The sequence below is a fragment of the Monodelphis domestica genome, chromosome 4 (genome assembly GCF_027887165.1).
Source record: "Monodelphis domestica isolate mMonDom1 chromosome 4, mMonDom1.pri, whole genome shotgun sequence".
In the NCBI taxonomy this organism is placed as follows: domain Eukaryota; kingdom Metazoa; phylum Chordata; class Mammalia; order Didelphimorphia; family Didelphidae; genus Monodelphis; species Monodelphis domestica.
In genome coordinates this window covers 184,823,670-184,841,792 of record NC_077230.1, presented here as the reverse complement: position 1 = coordinate 184,841,792, position 18,123 = coordinate 184,823,670, and the positions used below count along the sequence as shown (strand labels likewise).

Genomic DNA, 18,123 nt, shown 5'->3' with positions numbered 1-18,123 from the left:
GGATCATTTTTAAAAAATTCTTCTATTCCTTTGATTTGAGAAATTTGCCTTGTTTCATATTGTTGTTGGCTCTTCTAATGTTTCCAAAAAGCAAGTGCACAAGAGGAAATCAGAAAAAGCAGGAAAGGGCTGGGCTTCAGGCAGGCTAATACCAGCTTTCCTATTCAGAGACAATGAAATCTAGGATGTCCATTGAGGAACAAGGTGAGTCACTCAGATGAATGAAAGTTTTAAGTCACAAAAACTTCTGGCATAAGATTCTACTTTCCAGAATCTCAAACCTGCTGCTGTGTCTAGCCTAGAAAAATGATTTCTATTTTCTAACTGGTTTATGTGATTAGAAAACAAACATTTTGACACTCCCTGAAAAGGTACCTTTTCATAAAATAAAATCTTTTAGTCTATTTCATGAGTGATTCTTGCACAGTTACCAAATAGCCACTTCATATAAGTCTTCTGGAACACTGACATTCTGGTTCTTATAATGTTTGTACTTACAGATCTAACTGGAGACTTTGCATCTGGCTGGGGAAAGAAAGAAAGAAAGAAAGAAAGAAAGAAAGAAAGAAAGAAAGAAAGAAAGAAAGAAAGAAAGAAAGAAAGAAAGAAAGAAAGAAAGAAAGAAAGAAAGAAAGAAAGAAAGAAAGAAAGAAAGAAAGAAAGAAAGGAAGGAAGGAAGGAAGGAAGGAAGGAAGGAAGGAAGGAAGGAAGGAAGGAAGGAAGAGAAGGAAGAGAAGGAAGGAAGGAAGAGAAGGAAGAGAAGGAAAGAGAAGGAAAGAGAGAAAGAGAAAGAAAGAAAGGAACAAAGAGAGAAAGAGAAGAGAAAAGAAAGGAAAGGAAGGAGGGAGGGAGGAAGAAAGAAAGAAAGGAAGGAAAGGAAAGAGAGAGAATTAAAGAAAAAGAAAGAGAAAGGGAAAAGAAAAAGGAAGGGAGGGAAGAAAGAAAAAAGAAAAAAAGAAGAGAAAGAAAGAAGGAAGGAAGGAAAGGAAATTATTTTCTGTCTTAGAATCAATACTGTGTAAGAAGGCAGAAGAGTGGTAAATGCTAGGCAATGGGGATAAATGACTTGCCCGGGGTCACACAGCCAGGAAGTATCTGAGGTCACATTTTAACCCAGGACCTCTAGGTCTGGTTCTCAATGCATTGATTCACCTAGATGTCCTTGACAATTCTTGATATGTGGCTCCTGAGACTCTCTCTAAAATCTGTTAGTGCAATGTGTTTATTTGGGGGGGGGGAAACAGTAGGATCTCACATCTATGTAGAACCTCACAATTTTCAAAACATTCTCATGAATGTTAGAGATTCATTGAGGCAATATGGGAAAGGGAAGCACATTGCATAGGGAATGAGGAGGGACTCAGTGCAAATCTCACTCTGATATTTATTAGCTATATGATTAAGAAAAAAAAATCAGATTATAGCTCCCAGCCTCAGATTCCTCACCTGTAAAATGGGAATAAAATGGTATTTTTATTACCTACCTAACCATATTGTAAAGCCCAATTGAGATGATTCACCTGAATTTGTAACATGTAAAGCACTACATACATCTTCATTATTATTTTTATTTTATGTCACTTGGCCTTTGTATTTTAGAATCATGAAATCTCAGAGTTTGAAGGGACCCTAGAGACAAACCATTTTGTCTAGCCCACAACTAAAAAATAATGTATCTTTCTAGATTTGCATGCTTCTTTGCACAATGACCATGCTTCTCTATTTCTCTGTGTTATTTTTGATGAGAGTACTAATTCTAATTCTATGATGTAAGCAGGACAGTTAGCCCTACTTCAAAGATAAAGAAATTAAAGTTCAAAGTGGTTTAATAATTTGTTCCAGGTCACATCATTGCTAAGAAACAATGTCAAAACAAGACCCCAGTTTCCTGACTCCTGGGTCAGAGTTTTTTTGCAACATTTTATTCAAACAGAATTTGTTGGTGATATTGGCTGACATGAGGAGAAGAAGAATGAACTCAGGCAGAGTCCTTAAGTGTGGAATGAGCACTGGTTTTGGAGTTAGAATACTTGGGTTCAAATTCCTGATCTACTACTTACTATCTCTTGTCCACCCTGGACATCAGCTTCCTTTTCTGTAAATTGAAAAGGGTGGATATTCCCTTTACAGCTCCATAATCTTCTAAGTCATCAGAGTTCTTTATTTTGGCTATAAGTTATGACCTTTGATAAATGCCAAATAGAAGTAGCAAATAAAACAATCACTACACTGAAAAGTATTTCTATTGTTGGAGAAAGCAAATATTCTCAGACAACTGTAAGGATTTAGTACTTATCAATAATACTTGAGGCCTACCAAAGAGGATGTCTTGAATTATTTATGATGATGAGAATAGAACCCTCTAAAGAAGAAAATCGCAAACACTCAAAGGCCTTTTGGGATAGAGAGAACCAAAGAAATGTGGGAGAAGATTAGCCCAATTTTCAGAGATTTTCATGAATTTGTTCAAGAGTATGGAACTGCCCTGAATTTTATTTGGCTACTGGTGGTTTTTACCTCCAAATAAAACTTGATTTATTTTTATCAGTCTTAGTGCAAAGCCCCAGAACAGTAGCTGAAAAACCTTTTTTGGAATCATGGTATCCCTTCATTATTTTAAAAATTTTGAGGCTCCCAGACTGGTGAATTCCTTAGGATTTGTTCTTGTTTCCCACTCCACTCCAGGTTTCTAATCTATGTCTTGCTACACTAAGATGTCCATGTTGCATATTTATTTATTTTTCTAATCCTTCATATCCTTTGCCAATACCTTCCTCTAAGACCCCAGAGTACCAGAAAAATGACCCTCAGTTCCCAAAGGAAATACTAGTTAAGCACTCTTTCTAACAGGTCCTTTGAAGGATGGACTAAAGTCTAGGTTGTAGATCTTTCATTAGAGAACTGACCTATGGAATTCAGAGATGCCTTTAACTATGATGGCTGTGCATGAGCCACAGCAATTCTTGAAGACTATGTGTAATCTGAAGGAACACTCATATCCACTGTGGTGTGGAACCCTTGAAGGGGTACAGTTTAAGTAATCACTTGAAAAGTAAATACATTGAATCAACCATTTGAAAAGGGTGCTAATGAAAATTGTCTTACCTCATTTGAGATCTTGTCAAATGACCCCAATGCTACAAAATCAGCAATGAGAAATACGGCCCAGAAACTTGAATTTTAAACAGTAAAAACAAAATCAAACATGTTACAATCTAGCTAATAAAATTTTTTGTTTGTTTATTTTGATCAAATTGGATTTTGAAATGTCCTATTTGGCAAAACAGTAGTTTCATCTGTCTATATGCCTTTTGATTCATGGATTTCCCCTTTTTCTCTGATTATTAGCAATGAATTTTGTTATTGTTGTTTTTTAAATTCTTATACTTTAATGCTTCTATTATCTCATTGGTGTGGGTACTCCCTCTACTAAGGTAGATAGACTCTCCACACTTTCTCATCTTGTGAGATTCTTGTTCATATCTTCCTATATACTTAGGTATCAATTAGCGTAAATAATGAATCTCTGCCCCCTCAAGAAGTGGTTTTATTATTTGAATTTGTACTGCATACTTCCATTGAGCTAGGATAAATGACCATATTTTACAGTATTACAACTCTGAATAGTATAAATTCAAATACATGTGACTGCTTCAGGGTATTCATTATTTGCAGGACGCTGAACTTAGCTATAGCCACAGAGGAACTATTTAACATCCTAGAGCCCTTCCTCTCATTCTTTTAATATTTTGAGGTTATTTGTGTTCTATTTAGCTTGTTCATCTGTTGTTTCTCATTCTTTCTATATGACCAGACTGCTTCCTTTCCCACTTATACATGGCTGGTTTCATTGCAAGAATGTTAGTATGGATGTAATTATGTATTCAGAATTGATATAATAGTTCTTCTATAAGTTTACTAAATCATTGGTCAATGAACAAAAAATCAAGAGTTAAGAAGAGTACTTATTATTAAATCAAAATTTATAGATGATTTCAGAACTGTGTAATTGTTAGTACTCTCTACTCTTTTTCCTGAAAATTTGGCACCATCTCTATAGAATCCAGGATCTTGTGGAAATGAAGGCTATTTTTTATTTTTGTCTCTTTCATTATCTGGTGCAAACATTCTTGTGACATCTGTATAATTAACTAGCCTGGGTTTTGAACATGGACCTAATCTTTTTCTGGACCATTATTTGGAACCTTCGCATCTTGGTAGAACCAGTCAGAGTTTGTATTATACTCGCATAGCTCTTAAGAACACAGCAATCATTTCTATGATACAAGCAGACTTCAGAGTGGGACTTTGTGGAACTTTAATTCAAGAACATTATTATATAATATTATGTAACTAGACTGAAAAAAGAGATGGGTAGTTTGACTAAGAGCTACTTCATTATGGATATAAGATTTCTACTAGTCTCCATTTTTCTTCAAAGTGTTTATATGTGTGAACCGCATTGATTTGGGCTATTTCTCTTATTTTTTTTTTTGTTATTTAGTAGAGAACATAACTAACTATCTCTTCACTGGATATCTAATATCTCAGCTTCTTTGATCACATTACTTAGGCATATCTTATTAATTAACATTCATTTAAAAGTTTTTAATAACCTTCCTTCCTTTCTTTCTCTCTTCCTTTCTCTCCTCTCTTCCTTCCTTCCTTCCTCCTTCCTTTCTCTCTTCCTTTCTTTCTTTCTTTCTTATCTTTCTTTCTTTCTTTCTTTCTTTCTTTCTTTCTTTTCTTTCTTTCTTCTTTCTCTTCTTTCTTTCTTTCTTTCTTTCTTTCCTTTCTTTCTTTCTTTCTTTCTTTCTTTCTTTCTTTCTTTCTTTCTTTCTTTTCTTTCTTTCTTTCTTTCTTTCTTTCTTTCTTTCTTTCTTTCTTTCTTTCTTTCTTCTTCTATCAAGAAAGTAACAATATGATACCTGTTATATAGGTGAAGTTATGCAGAACATATTTCAATATTACTTTCCTTCCTTTGTTAAAAGATAAACCCTAGATGATTAAAAAAGATAATACTATGAGACTCCTTGGGAAGCCAATAATTAATTACTACCCAGTTGACTTTCTTGATCAAGAAAAGGAGACCAACTGAGATCAAAAGAGAGAGATGGAGGGAAGGAGAGAGTGGAATGGAGGGAGAAGGGTTGGGAGAGAGAAAGAAAGAAAGAAAGAAGGAAGAAAGAAAGAAGGAAAGAAAGAAAGAAAGAAAGAAGGAAGGAAGGAAGGAAGGAAAGAAAGAAAGGAAGGAAGGAAGAAAGAAAGAAAGAAAGAAAGAAAAGAAAGAAAGAAAGAAAGAAAGAAAGAAAGAAAGAAAGAAAGAAAGAAAGATAGAAAGAAAGAAAGAAAAGAAAGAAGAAAGAAAGAAAGAAAGAAAGAGAAAGAAAGAAAGGAAAGGAAGAAGGAAGGAAGGAAGGAAGGAAGAAGGAAGAAGGAAGGAAGAAAGAAAGAGAAGAAAGAAAGAAAGAAAGAAAGAAAGAAAGAAAGAAAGAAAGAGAAGAAAGAAAGAAAGAGAGACCAGAGAGAGAAAGAGAGAGAGAAAGAAAGAGAGAGAGAGAGAGAGGAAGGAAGGAAGGAAAGGAAGGAAGGAAGGAAGGAAGGAAGGAAGGAAGGAAGGAAGGAAGGAAGGAAGGAGAGCCTCTCAGGTTATTTTGAGTTTGGCTCTCAGTAAAAACCATAATTGGGCTTGGGTGAGTGGTGTGACCTCTCCTTCAGATATATGACACATAGAAATATTTGTCTTGATGATTGCTGTCTCAGAAAAGACAATACTCCTGCCATTTCTTGACCTTTTCCTTTTCTACCACACTTTACACTGGTAATTTCTCTGAGGCCAATAGTATGATGTTAACCTGTCAAAATAACTCACAAAAAGGATTGTTATGCACTTTGAAAATAAAAAGTGTCATATAATGCTTAATAATAGAATCACCTTAGACACTGGAACATCTTACTTTCTCCTGAACTTTGCTTAAGTTCTAGGTACTTTGTTTCCTAGGAAATGAAGCAAAAAGTTGATGGATATGAATTAGTTGCCACCACATATACAAATGGAACAAGGATTACTGAGAACTATAAATATCCACACTTCCCACAGGACAGATATTTGGCCTTGATCTTCATTGAACTCAAGGGCTTCTGGTTAAATAGTGTCTTCCAGAATTTGAGTTCACACTAATATAGTCAGCATATATTTCCTAAAATACTATCTATAAGAGCTCATCTGATCCTCAGAGTTATGATATAGCAAAGGATGTCCTTTTCCCTTAAAGTTGCACTTCTCAGGAAAAAGGGAAAGTTTCCCTCATTCAAAGTTTTGAACCCATTCATATTTTTGTCTTAGAGGTTGCCTATTTTTGTGAACTATCTCCATTGCAAAGGTCCTTGAAGATATGTCCTTTAGCTGTTTATATATACTTACCTGCTAGGATAAAAGACTGACTTTTCCATTTTTGTATGCTTGTGATTCTCATGTTTTATTGCATCATGGAACCCAGAATGGCTTACTATTTTTCTTGAACATTATTTGCTCTATAAACTGAAATTCCAAGCTCTCCTAGTTTCTCTTGATTCCCTGAAATGAGGTACTATGATTCAGCTGCCTTCTCATTCTGAAGGTCAGTTAATCTTTTTCCCACTGGGGAGTTCTTCCTAGAATCTCCCTTTTAAGGAAGTACTTGGACCAGTCCTCCTTCACTCCTCTCCAACTCGACTGTTGATTTTCTGGTCTTCTCCATGCCCATTCATGGTAACTTTCCTCTCCACCCTGCAACTTTCTCACCCCAATTTTCCAACTGTTTTTTAAGTATTGTTTTTTCTCAATAGAATGTAAGTTCCTTAAGGGCAGGGACTGTCTTTCCTTTTGCTTGCATTTTGTATTCCTAGTGCTTAGTCCTAAGCCTAGCACACAGTAACTGCTTTGCTAGCAACTAAATGGCCACAGTTACTTAATATAAAAATATAATTCTGAATAGCATTGTGAAATGGACTCACAATCGCCTATTAGATTGTAAGCTTCTCAAGGACAGATACTGTGTCCTAATTTTTTCTTGCATCTCTGGGGCCTGGTGCGTGGTAGGTACATAATTATGTTTGCCACTTGAATTCCCTGGCTGTCTTTTCCCTCAGCCACAGCCAATATGTGATCAGCAGGTGAGACCAGGGACAAAGGCAGGTCTGAGCCTCTGACAAGCCGTATGTGTGCAGGTTATACATGTAGGTCTTCTAGTTATTAAGCTTTTGCAGTCCCTGATGCATGGCTGGAGATCTTCTGGGAAAGTATGCTCAGAAGATTGCTAGAGGCACTCCTGCTGTTACATTTAGCTGAGGTTCTTTCCTTTTCTCCCAGTGATTCCTTATTAGAGAAACCTGTAAAACCAGGAGGAAGGAAAGGAGAGCTTTCTGGCTATCTTATAGTCCTTATGTCTCTCATTAAGGCCTCTTTCATGGCCTATTCAGTGATGTGAACCTTGTGAACTCAGTACTGCTTACTTACCATCATTGCAAAATCAGCACTTACAGATATCAAGCACCCAACAGCAGCAACCCAACTCCCAGGAGGTGGATACAAAAGAACAGCCCCATTTTACTCTTCTGTCTACTTGTCAGCTCTTTGCAGTTCACAGCCAGGATGAAATGATATTTCAGGGAAAGGGAACTGGGAATTTGGAATCTAGTCTGTTCATCCTTGGGTTAAATGGAGCATGGGAGAAGCACAATACTTCTATGGGAACAGCAAAAATCTGCATGTTTCTGGCATTAATTGTGAGCACCCAGAAACAGGAAAAACGACTTGAAAGTGGTATAGTTAATACCAAGACTTTTTTTTTAATACCAAGACTTTTAGCAAAGCTTTCAGGATTACCAGTGATGGGCATTGCTTATGTGGCACAATTGAAAAAGGAGGAAAATGTGGCTGGGAGGGACATCACTACTATGGAAGAGGTTATGCTTGTATATCCAATGGAAGTGAAGAGGGCAACTAGTGATTGGGTCTCCTTTCAACTTGACTAGATACTTGCTCTTCTTTTCCAATGCACCAGGCCACCCACCATTTTTTGGACCAGGTCTACCACTCTGACACAACAATCTGCTCTGGGCCACTGTACTCACAACACATAGGCATTTTGCTCTAGGCAGGTAGAAGACCAAAGAGAGTGAAGTATGGATGGAGTTTTGATCTGGGAGCAAAAGTGCCAGAAGAAAAGGCTAGATAGTAATTTTTTACTTTAAAGATGACTGCCTTGGGGGCAGTCAGGTGGCTCAGTGGATTGAGAATCAGGCTTAGAGATGGGAGATCCTGGGTTCAAAATTTGGCCCCAGACACTTCCCAGCTGTGTGACCCTGGGCTGTATGTCCCTTAACCTAATTGCTTAGCCCTTACTGCTGCTCTTCTGCCTTGGGACCAATACTTAGCATTGATTCAGAGATGAAAGTAAGGGTTTAAAAAAAACAATTCTGATTGCTTGCCTCTCCCTCCCTTCTACATTTTGTGAAATATAAGTTGACCACCATAATTATCTCCTAAGTACACACTTTCTTCTTGAGAATATTTTTGTCCAAACTATCTTAGATATGACTAGTAGATTTATCTTTTTTAGATACCATTTTATACATATAGATCACCTACTCAAAAACTTTTAATGGTTCCTTGTTACTTACAGGATGAAGAAGTCCAGGCTTCTTAGCTTGCTATTTGAAGCTCTCTGTAATCTGGTCCTAACCTCCCTTTCAAAACTTCTCTCTTCCTACCCTCCTATAGAAGCTCCACTTTTATCAAATTGATCTTCTCACAATTCCCCAAACATATTCCCTATATTCTCTTCTCTGTTTTTCTACTCATGCTCTCCCCCATGTCTGCAAATTATCTTCTCCTTAAATCTGTGCCTTCCTTCAGAAATTATTTCTCTCTAGAATTAGAATCTACCTATAGAATTATCTCTTATTATTATCTCTTATTATCTATCAATCTATAGAATTATATCTAGAATAGATTCTGTTTATATAATTTTATTCAGATTGTTTATGTACTATTTTTCTTCTCCAGAAGACTTCTAACTTCTCCCCATAACAAATAATACCTCCTGGTGGTTTTAGGTATATGTTTTGTAGCATTTTAAGAAAAAAAATCTAACTATACCTGTGCTTTCCCATGTACTATCTTTCCCATTAAATAGTGGGCAGGAACTGTCTCTTGCATTTCTTCATACTTCCAGCACTTTGCACAATAACTACCATGTAGTAGCACCTTAATAAATGTTGCTTTGATTTGATTTGACTTGCCCCAGGCCACTGTCATGACTCTCTCCATTGAAATCTTTAAAATTGATTGGGTTCCTTTTTGTCTAATTCTTTGCTAAAGAGCTGTTATAAATATTTTTGTCTTAAGTTGGTCCTTTTCCTCTTTAATCCATTTGGGACATGCACTTAGTAATGGTATTGCTGGGTTAAACAGAACAGTAATGTTGTAGATATAAAATTCATTTAATCCACTTAGACCTACTTCTGAAGAGAAAAAAAAGATTTGAAGTTAATTATAAAGTTTATTATGTATATATACAACACATATGTATATATGTATATATATATATATATATATATTTTTTTTTTTTAAAGAAGCAGCTAGGTTGCTCAGTGGATAGAGAGCCAGGCCTGAAAACAGGAAGTCCTGGGTTCAGATTTGACCTTAAATATTTCCTTGCTGTGTGACCTTGGGCAAGTCATTTAACCCCAACTGCCTAGCCTGTCTTGGTACAAAGGTTAAGGTTTGAAACAATATACTTTGAGAGTAATAACTCCAAATTGCTTTCCATAATGTCCATGCCAATTCACAAGCTCCACTCATGTGTTTGTTTTCTGCAGTCTCTCTAACATGTGTCATTTTTCTTTTGTCCTCTTCAGCTACCCCGATGGGTATGAGGCAGAACCTCAGAGATGCTTTTAAAGAGTATTTCTCCAATTATTAGTACTTAGAAGCCCTTTTTCATATGACTATCGATATTGTATACTTCTCCCTTTGAAAACTGCCTATTCATATCCTCAGTCGGGTAGGGTTTCAGAATTCAGGAATGCCCTCTCATATTCCATGCACAATTGCCCATGTCTCTATAGAAAATATAGGCTCATCTTATACATTTGCCAAGCTATTGGTTTTTCACTTAAGTTCAACTCCTAAGTGACCTGATTTCCCCGTTTCCTTGTATTTTTTGCATTCCCTTAGTGTGTCGTCCAATCTGTGACAAGTACATGGCAAACTGTTAAAGGCCCTCTCCACTCCCCTGCCCCCTCCCCTTTATCTGTTTTGGTCTGGTTCCCCATACCCCTGTCTAGTGGTAATAGTTCCTTCCAGATCCCTCACAGTTCATTAGGAGGCTCCTCAATTTATTAGGAACCAATCATGCATTCATACATTGTTCCTCCATCTGAAGTGCACTTTTAAATGTTCAACTATACACTAATCAGGTTGAACACGATAATGAGAGCACGTTCACATTGTTAGGTAAATGAACCCAATACGCTGAGAGTGAAGGCATATTGAACTACAATTTGGGTTTTTCATGGCAATATTGAACAACCCAGACAAGAAGCCATGCTGAGGATGCTCTTTGTAGCAGCCTGGACTTGGAGTGCCAGAACCACGGTCACTTCTTTGGGGCTTTGTTTCCTACTCTGTGTGTGCAACGGGAACAGGTAAGAATGAGGTGAACTAATATAGAGTTGCTTTCTGTTATTTCCACTGACAGAGAGAAACGGAAGTGTGGAATTTCTTCTGTCCTGATAGTTCAATACTAGTGGGTCTGATCTCTTAAAATTTGCAATAAAAAATAGAATAAAATCAAACCAGGAGGATTCAATTCTCAGAAGGAACTGAGAAATTTAGTCCAATTTGCCTCTCCTTCCTTCCCTTGCTCTATTTCTCCCAATAATTCACAACATGCTAGAAATAGATGGTTTAGATCTCAGGATGACAAAAACCAGTCATAAGCAAAGCTGCCATGGACCCCAGCAGGGGTAGTTAAGTGCAGAGATCTAACTAGGGTGGGGTGACTTACCCTTTTTTTTCTAGGGCACTGATATTAGGAGAATGCTGAGAGGACTTCAGCAGTAGGAATAGTTGTTCAGTTGTTTTCAGTTATTGCTGATTCTTCATGACCCCATTTGGAGTCTTCTTGTCAAAGACTCTGGCTTAATTTGCCATTTTCTCCATCAGCTCATTTTACAAATTAAAGACTGAGATAAACAGGGTTAAGTGACTTGCCCAGGGTCACACAGATAGTTAGTATCTGAGAAACAATAGAGTTTGAAACTGAGAACAGTTAATTAAAATGGATAAATTTCTGGTGGCCCTGGTGGCTGTACCAAGGAGAATTCTTTCTTAGCCCAGCCTACCCTGTTTCCCCAGTCTCTTTTTCCAACAGTCTTCCCAGAAGTGATCTTGTTCCCTTTCCATGGGGCCTTCTATCCTGCCATCTGATCCTCCTCCCAATGTAACTGAATTTGCTTTAATAAGCTTACTTGAGGGCACACTCTGTGACCCTTGTCCTGCATGCCAAAATACTTAGTTTCTGCTCCCTTTCAGTGTATAGCTCTTCTGCTAGCTCCCCTTCAACTTTAAAATGAGAATAAATAGACATGGAAAAGTGGAGACACTAATACACTGTTGGTGGAGCTGTGAATTGATCCAATCATTTCAAAGAACAATTTGGAATTATACCTAGAGAGTTATAAAATTATGTAAACCCTCACTGGATCTGTTTCCCAAGGAGGTTAGGGGAAAAGGAAAAGAACCTATATGTTCCAAAATATTTCTAGCAGTTCTCCTTGTGGTGGCAAAGAACTGGATATCAGGGGGATGTCTGTCTATTGAGGAATGGCTAAACAAATTGTGGTATATAATTTTGATGGGAAATTACTGTGCCATAAGAAATGATGAGCAGATTAATTTTTTTTAATTTGGAAAAAACTACATGAGATACTGAAGAGTGAAACAAGTAGAACCAAGAGAACATGTACTGCTACAGATTTAATAGTTGAAGAATAACTTTTGAATGTTTACTTCTCTGGTGGTGAACTGAGAAGGGGAAGCACAAAACATATTTTCTATATATTGTGCCAGATAATGCCTTCTAAGGTGTGGGGAATAGAAGAAGGGGCTGAATAAAAAATTGCTTAAAAATAAATTAATTAATTAAAAAAATAGAATAGAGGCAATTTGATATGCTAACAATAGCAAGTAGTTAAACAGCATCATTGATGACCATAAATCAAATAGCATGATTTTCCAGGGATAAGCCCTCAAGTCCAGAGGCATTTGATTGTAGGTATGCCTTGGGTGGGCGGTATTTGATGCTGACTATTCACTTTACCTGACTTTAAAAGTACAAAAATCCAAGAAAGGATGACATGTGGTTGTGAGTCATGAGAATACTGTAATGGAGGTGCCAAAAAAAAAAAAAACAAAACAGGACAGGATAACCTCCAAGCTTATTAAAAAAAAAAAACAATCAATGAAGAAGGAATGGGTCATATTTTTGTCTGATCTTCAGATCTAATTTGTGAAAATATTTAAATAGGTAAAGTCCAGTTCTAATACTGTTAAAGAAAAGAAAACAAGGGCAAATAGAGTTCCAGTCATTTGTGAAAATATTTAAATAGGTAAAGTCCAGTTCTAATACTGTTAAAGAAAAGAAAACAAGGGCAAATAGAGTTCCAGTCCATTCCTAATTAAAAAGTAATTAAAAAGGAAACTAACATACATGTTGATCTTGTTGGCAAGATTAAGATATTGTTATAAAGCTTGTTTTAAGCTTTATTTCATATCATTGCATAATTTGGTTTTGATAAGTTATTTGGTCTTATTTTATAAATTTCTATTGATCTAAGAAGAAAAAGAACAGACTCTTTATGTGTATTATGTGCATGTGTGTGCATGTGTATGAAAATAGTTTTTACTTTCAGGTGAGGGAGTTTCAAAGAACTGCCATGCCTTCTTCTTACATCATCTTTTAGGTAACTGCCATCAAGTGATACTTACTATGTATCCTAAAGGGCTGGTCCTAGTGATGAGTATTTTGAAGTGATTTGAGAAATCCTAGTCACCATTTTCTAAAAGCTTTGCTCTGTCCAGAGACACTATTTCTTCTGCATCAGAGATTTTCAATCAAGTCATGGATAGTGGAAAAGACACTGGATTGGGGGAGTTCCGGTTCTTACTCTACCATTACCTGAGTGACATCAAAGGGAATTGCTTTTTTCTAAAAGGAAGAAATCAAAGCTATTGACAACTACCTGGAAGAAAATATTCTAGACCAACCACTAAATGCAACTTAAAGCAACTGAGAAGTTCCACTTTAAATCTTTCATATTGGCAAAGAGGACCACCAGCAAGACAGGGAATATGACAATTGTTGAAGGCACACTGAGGAAAACAGGATAAATTAATGCCCTCTAGTGGAGTTATGAGTTCTAATTCTTCCTTTGAGAATTGCCAGTTTACATTCTTTGACTTTTATTTTGAATAAGAAATGGCTCTTGTTCTTATAAATTCAACCCAGATCCTTATATTGCTTATACTTGAGAGAGCTTTCAGTGTAATCCCTGAAGTTGTCTTGTTTCTTTATGAAAGTTATCCAGTTCTTATATCAATGTCAATACCTGAGTTTGGGGTTAGAAACTACTCACAATAATGTTCAAAATACTTATCAGTTGAATCTTTCCACTTTGTATCATTTAGACCTTTCATTTTAAGATCCAACCTGCATTTGTTACGTGACTCCAAAATGTTGTATTTTGAAAACAAGAAGAGTTGACAGGTATCAGGAAAAATATACCTACAGCAGTCTTAGAACTTGTTACTCCAAGCAACTCCTCTCAACTGCCCACAGATAAAAATTTTCTATTCCAGTCTGGTCCTAGCCCTGAGGTTAATTTAAGGAAGCTATAAATGTTCAGATAATAACTTGCACCTCAGATGACCAAAAAAGATGGTGGAATCTTGCTGTTTAGATTTCTGTTTGGCTTCTAGACTGCCAAAAAGCTGACACTGAAGTTACTGTTACAAATAAATGAGGTTTTCTTCTGAAAAATGCATTTTCAAGTCAGACCTGGGACCAGCTAGTGGCTATTCTCTCCATTAGTGAAAAAAGCAAGATTGCATTACCTCAAACCCTATGGTACTCAATAACAGCAGAGCATGGGGAGAAATCTCCCAATACCATCATCTAGTTTCTCCTACCATTTTCATCTTCTTTCAAGCTCTCTTGAAGAAAGAAAAAAAGTCTTTACTCATCATACTCATACACTTAATCTCCTAGGACTGTGATGACAAACTTATGGCATGTGTGCCAGAGAGGACACATAGAGCACTCTCTGTGGGCACATGCTGTCATCTACCAGAGTTCATTACAGTTGTCCCTCATTATATTACAGTTCACTTATTGCAGCTTCATTGTATCCTGGGTTTTTAAAAAAAAATCCAATTCTGTGTTGTGGAGTATTGGCTGATGGAATGAAAGGCAACCAAACTCAGTATCCTGGGAGCTGATTGACTGAGTGACTGTAAGTTAATAAGAGTGTGGAAAAGGTCTATAGGAAGTGGGAAGGGTTTATAAAGCCTTCATATATATATATTATATGTATAATAAAATAAATGTAACACTGCTACTTTGTGGATTTTCACCTATCACAGGGGTCTCTGAAATGTAACTCTTGTGATAGGTAAGGCATCACTGTACTAGAAAAGCAGAGAGACTTGGACAGAGCTGTTTCCCTCCCTATCTCCACCATGCCTGAAGACATTTTTCATATTACCTGCCCCTCTGCCCAGCAGCCCAATGGGAACACATAGGGAGTAAGGTGGGCAGCTCACAGGCAGCAGAGTTGGAGGGGAGTGAAGCCTTCAGGCCCCATCCATGTGGGGTAAAGAGGGAGGGGGAGGGCACACCTGTCACTTGGTCTGGGGGAGGCAGGGGATGGGACACAGCACATAGTCTCTAAAAGGTTTGCCATCACTGCCCTAGGATATGCAGAGTTGCTTTGGTTTTGACAATTCATATCTTTATGACTCACTGAAGAGGGTCTTTAATATTTACTTTTGAGGTGCCTCAGGCTACCCTTCAACTCAAAGGGCTGATTTGCCCAGGGAATGGCTGTCCTAGGTTTATGGCATTCTTCTGAGTCCACACATCTAAAACTATGAGCTCCCAACAAGATGTTTGCCTTTAGTAATTAGCCAGAAAACATAATGTAGTCAAAGGAAAGGGATTGAATGAAATGTCAAAGTAAGAAAAGTATCAACAAAATATTCCTCAAAGCAACCTGGAGGAAAGACTATGTACAGCAAATTCTCATACATATTATCTCACACATATACATACCTTGGCATAGAGGTGTCAAATCTGCAGCTCAAGGGCTCCAACTCAATCCTGAAACAAATTAAAAGGTGTTGGGGAAATGTTTAACAAAATCAATAAAAATACAATATAACATAATATTAATTTGTGGTTTTCAATGTCAATCTGCAAAGAGGCTGGGATCGATTCTATTTGAGTTTGACACTATTGCCTTAGTAGATTTGTGTAAGGACACATGTTTAAGGAAGATGTGTAGTCAGAAACCACATGTGGTATACCACTGGAAACATGTGTGGCCAAGATGTAGTCATGGTGGATGAAGTAATGCCTCCCAGGTTGCAGTAATGCTGATATATTCTGGTGTTATCATTCTACTTCCCTCACTAGACTAATTACACATCGACCTTATAGTTTCTGCTTAGAAACTGAGACCAAAGAATTATGAGTGCAGCAGAGATTCGTCTGCTAAACCAGTCTCTGCCAAGTTCAGATTCAGTACCTTTCTTTGCTCTAAGCGCATAGGCTTTATCTAAGCTCTTTTAGAAAAGGCAGAAGCTTTGGCCTGAGAACCAGCAAAAAGACTTCTTTCCAGGTTTTCCATTCTTGTTTCCTTTGAGACTCATCTCAAGTGCTCAGCAGGAGACTCATGACCCTGAGTCAAACTCTTTAGGGCAAGGAGCAAGGTCCTTCCATCTACCTAATGCCTTTGGTCTTAAGTTGGGTTTTTTCTCCCCACTTTGAACTCATCTTCCTGGTCCAGAGACTTGGGTCCTTCAGGGAGAGAGACTTTAATGAACTTTATGGTAATTCCAGATACTTCCAGTTTTAAATTATGAAGGCTAAGCTATTAGGTAGGTAGTGGTTATTTGCTTAATAATTACTAAATATCCCTTGGTTTTGAACTTCAAATGTGGGGATGGACTGGAGTCAACTCAAACTAGCTCACAAAGAGTTAATTGTTAAGTATGCAGTTTGCGCATTCGCCCCTTGCAAATGTCAAACACTACAAATCAGATCTTGGTTTATTGTTTCATTGATTGTCTAGACATTATGAAGTGATAGAAGAAAAGTCAAAACTGTAGACAAAGCTTAAATTTGTGTCCTGCACACATTTTGTTTTTCCTAGAGAGTCATTTGTGAAATATTTACCAATGTAGCTCTGCCTAAATCTCCTCCCTTCCTTCTCCTAAGCAGATGAATGGGGAAGGATAGATAATATCAAGACAAAGGGCAAGGCCTTGTCTCCTTTGTGGGTATAATCACATTTCTGCTCTTGTCTGTGGTAACTCAGTTGGTCCCCAATTCTTAGAGGGTTTTGGAGGCACAGTTTTACACTTAAAAAAAAAAACAACCAATGGTGGGGCAGCTCAGTGGATTGAAAGCTAGGCCTAGAGATGGGAGGTCCTAGGTTCAAATGTGACCTCAGACACTTCCCAGCTGTGTGACCCTGGGCAAGTCACTTGACCCCCATTGCCCAGCCCTTACCACTCTTCTGCCTTGGAGCCAATACACAGTATTGACTCCAAGACGGAAGGTAAGGGTTTAAAAAAAAAAACAACCAATGGAATGAGGGGTTCTTAAGTAGGGAAGGTTGTGGTGTTTCTTAATGTATTGTTTATTCATAAATAACTTTTTTGTGTGTTTCTGGCATTAGTTATATTTATCTTTTTTCATATTTGATCTGGCCTTTCCCTTGTTCAGATAGAAACAGCATACCTGTTTCCTACCTCTCCTATTTTTGACTTAAATTCTTATTATCCTTAGTATTTCCAAACTGAAAATCACAGGATTTATGTGTTCACACTCTAAAGGAAGGGAGAGCTTTGTAGCTTAGAAATATTACCTTTTCTTATGCACGTTTTGCCCTCCTTGGAGTTGTATCAAACTCATTCCAGGCTCCTCTGCCTCCTTGGCAGTGTTGCACACTGGAGTTGATTCTCTCCTAGGTCTGCCTTGCAAATCCAAACCTTCTGGCTCTGTAAAAGAGAAACATGGGGAGCCCTGAGCAAACTGTGGGATGCCTGACATCATTCAAAGTGAGCAAGGCACTGAATCAAGACAGGACTGCATTTGGTGCACAGGGAACAGCCTGGCTATATGCCAATGTTTTCCCATGACTGCTCCTTCCCTCTCCACCCCCCAAATGTGCTATGACTAAATTTTGTGTTGTGACTCTTGGTGAGAGAGAGCAACCTACATGATGTTCAAGCCTCCCTCCCAGCTGGGGAAAAGATTGAATTCTTGGCAGCTGTTATAAAAGGGAGAGGAGATCAAGAGTTATGGGGGGTGGGGGTGGGGTAAACATGTGGCCTCAGAATGAAGAATTGATGATGGGGCTCAACCTAGAGGACATACCCAGTGAAATGGCATTGTAAAGTCCACAATCAAGCAATGTGACAAGAGAGACTAATTATTGTCTTAAAAAATGGAAATAGCATTCTATTCCAAAGTGACACTGCCTATCAAAAGGTCTCACAAGAGAAAAATGTAGACTTTGTATTCTGCTTGAACATTTTGTCCAAGTGTAAGCTTTAATGTTAAGAATGATGATTTAGATTTCTAGATCCTTTTTATCTGTCCTTGACATTTGGTACTGGAATAGTCCCAATGCATTTTGGGATACACGCATGGTAGAATTGTAGCTAGCTGGCACAGTGAATGGAACACTGGACCTACAGTCAGAAAGACTGAATTCAAATCCACACAATGTGACTCTGGGTGAGTCTGCCTTAGTTTCCTTAACTGTAAAATGGGGATCATAGTAGCACTT

At 37.5% G+C, this 18,123-nt stretch overlaps 1 long non-coding RNA gene across 1 annotated transcript; it reads right to left on the bottom strand.

Moving 5' to 3' along the window:
• Nucleotides 1–15,376: 15,376 nt before the first annotated feature.
• On the bottom strand, nucleotides 15,377–17,318 carry LOC103102682 (uncharacterized). The gene is made up of 2 exons (XR_008918249.1): nucleotides 17,197–17,318; nucleotides 15,377–15,425 (listed from the first exon to the last, which is right to left on the bottom strand). It is a non-coding gene; the product is annotated as an uncharacterized LOC103102682 (long non-coding RNA).
• Nucleotides 17,319–18,123: the final 805 nt, after the last annotated feature.